The sequence below is a fragment of the Equus asinus genome, unplaced genomic scaffold (assembly GCF_041296235.1).
Source record: "Equus asinus isolate D_3611 breed Donkey unplaced genomic scaffold, EquAss-T2T_v2 contig_314, whole genome shotgun sequence".
NCBI lineage: Eukaryota > Metazoa > Chordata > Mammalia > Perissodactyla > Equidae > Equus > Equus asinus.
The window spans coordinates 87501-90000 of NW_027224977.1; the positions used below are offsets into that span (position 1 = coordinate 87501).

At 81.1% G+C, this 2500-nt stretch overlaps 2 non-coding genes across 2 annotated transcripts in view; both read left to right on the top strand.

Moving 5' to 3' along the window:
• LOC139043663 (18S ribosomal RNA) overlaps nucleotides 1–12 on the top strand; it is a 1869-nt gene extending 1857 nt beyond the window's left edge. Inside the window, exon 1 of the ribosomal RNA XR_011500742.1 lies at nucleotides 1–12. This exon is cut by the window's left edge and continues 1857 nt beyond it. This is a non-coding gene — a ribosomal RNA (18S ribosomal RNA).
• A 1453-nt stretch (nucleotides 13–1465) lies between these two features.
• On the top strand, nucleotides 1466–1618 carry LOC139043668 (5.8S ribosomal RNA). Its single transcript, XR_011500747.1, has one exon. It is a non-coding gene; the product is annotated as a 5.8S ribosomal RNA (ribosomal RNA).
• The last annotated feature ends 882 nt before the right edge of the window (nucleotides 1619–2500 follow it).

The following is a 2500-nucleotide window of genomic DNA, read 5'->3' on the forward strand; positions in this document are numbered from 1 at the left end:
GAAGGATCATTACCGGAGCGGCTCGCCGCCGGCGGCCGAGCCTTTTCACCCCCGCGCGGCGCGGGCGGGCCGGCGCGGTGCCGGCCCGCTGGTCGCGAGAGGTTCGAGAGAGGGAGGAGGAGGGGGCGCGCGGGAGGCGCGGGCGCCCGGCCGGAGGCGCGGGAGGCGCGGGCGCGCCTCGGTCCCGGGTCGGCGGTGGTCCGGAGGGAGTGGGCTCGATCTCGGCGAGCCCACGAGCCCCTTCCGGCCTCCGTCCGCCCGGCGTTCCGAGGCCGCCGCGTCCTCCGCGCCGCCGCCCCCGGCGCGTCCGTCCCCGCGCCCTCCGGTCTCCCGCGAGGCGGGCCGGCGTTGTCGCGCCGCGCCTCCGTCTCCGGCGCCGTCCGTCCCCCGCTCTCGCGGGCGGCGGCGCCCTCGGCGCGTCTCGGGAAGGGCGGCGTGGCGGCGCGAGCCCCCGCGGAGTCCCCGGGGTCAGGTCCCCCGGGGGCCTCGGAGCCTCGGCTCACGCGGGGTGCCCGCCGCCCGCCGCCTCCCGTCGCCCGCCCTGGGCCGTTCCCCGGCCGTCGGCGTCGTCGTCCGTCCGACGGTGCCTCCGCGTCTCCGCCCGCCCTCGGCGCCCCGGGCGCCCGCGTCCGGCCGGCCACGTCCGCCCACCACCCCCGCCCTGTCCGCTCGCTCCCCGCTTCCCCGCCGCAGCCCCTCGCCCTCCGTGGCGAGGGGCCTGGGACGCGGGTGCGGGGAGGGTCCCCGGGGGAAAGTCGGGTCGGGTCTGGTGGCGTGCGTCGGACGCGAGGGGGGCACGCCCGGCGTCGAGGGGGCCGCGGGCGCGGTGGGCTCGTCGGTCGGCGGCGCCCGGCGGTGTGGGGTTCGGTCACGGGCGGGCAGCGCCGAGGCCTGCGTCCGTCCCCGGGTGGCCGCGGGCGGCGCGGGCGGCGTCGAGGCGGTGGCCGCGCGGCACTACCCGCTCCGCCTCGTCCGTTGCTTTGGCTTCCCCCCATCCAGGTACCTAGCGCGTCCCGGCGCGGAGGTTTAAAGACCCCTGGGGGGCCTCGCCCGTCCGCCTTGGGTCGGGGCGGTCGGGCCCGCGGGGAGTCGGGAGGCCTGGCCCTTCTCCCCCAGACTCCGCCTCGCCGGGCCGGGGCGCCGCGCCGTGCCGCGCCGCGCCGCCGTCGCGGCGGCCGTCGGGAGGGGGCGTCCCCGGCGGCCGTCGTGTCGTCGCGTGCGCGCGCGGGCGTGTGCGCGCCCCCGCGTCCTCGGGCGAGGCGGGAGCCCCCGGGCGCCTGTGGGGTGTCCGAGCACGGCCCCGCGGGGCCCGTGCCGGACGCCCCGTCGTCCAACCTTCCGGCCTCACGGAGTCTGGTCTCGTTGTGCCTTTCTGGCCGGCCGGAGGCACCCTCCGGGGATGTGCCGTGCCAGGGGCGGGCTCTTCCCCCGCCCTGCGGGGGGACCCCGCCGTTCAAACTCGTACGACTCTTAGCGGTGGATCACTCGGCTCGTGCGTCGATGAAGAACGCAGCTAGCTGCGAGAATTAATGTGAATTGCAGGACACATTGATCATCGACACTTCGAACGCACTTGCGGCCCCGGGTTCCTCCCGGGGCTACGCCTGTCTGAGCGTCGCTTGACGATCAATCGCCCCCGGGGTGTGGGTGTCGCCTGCCCCGGGGTGCGCGGCTGGGGGTCTCTCGCAGGGCCCGCCCCGGGCCCTCCGTCCCCCTAAGTGCAGACGCGGTGCCCCTCCTCCGCCCCGCGCGCCCGCCCCTCCTCCCACGCGCCCCGGCGCCCGGTCGTCGGAGGCGCGTGGGGGTCGGCGGCGGCGGCGCCGCGCGGGGTCCCGGGGTGGGGGCCGCCGCCCGCGAGTCGAGGGAGAGACAGACGCGAGAGCTCGCGCCGAGGTGCCCGTGGCCGCCACGGTGCCTTCGGGGGCTCCCTCGCGCCGCACGCGGCCTCGGGGTGGCCGGGGCGGGGACGAGACGGGTCCCGCGGCGCGCGGTCGGGGCCGCCGGGTTCGGGGGGCCCGCGTCCGGGCCGCCTGTCCGGTCGCCGCTCGCCCCCGTCGGCGGTCCGTCCCGGTGCGTCCGGCCGGCCCCTCGCCGGTCCCCGGCGCGCCCGGGTCCCGGACCGTGACCCCTCCCCGGCCTCGCCCCGTCGGGGTGGCTCGCGCCGAGGCCGAGTCGCGTGCGCGGGGCCGCGCCCCGGGGACGCGTGCCCCGGCGGTGACCCGCGGGACGCCGCGGCGTCGTCCGCCGCCGCGCGCCCTCCCCTGGGTCGCGGCCGCGCCGCGCCGTGTGCCCCGAGCCCCGGGCGGGCGGGCGGGCGGGCGCCGCGTCCGCCGCCCGACGGGCCGTGGCGGCTCGCGGCGGAGGGGCGGGTGTCGGGAGGCGGTGGGACGCGCGCGGGTAAGGTCGGCGGTCGGGGGCGACCGCCGGCCCCGCCGCGCCCGCCGCCGCCCCTCCGCCCTCTCCTCCCACGCGTCGCCGCGACGCGTCCGCCGTGCGCGTG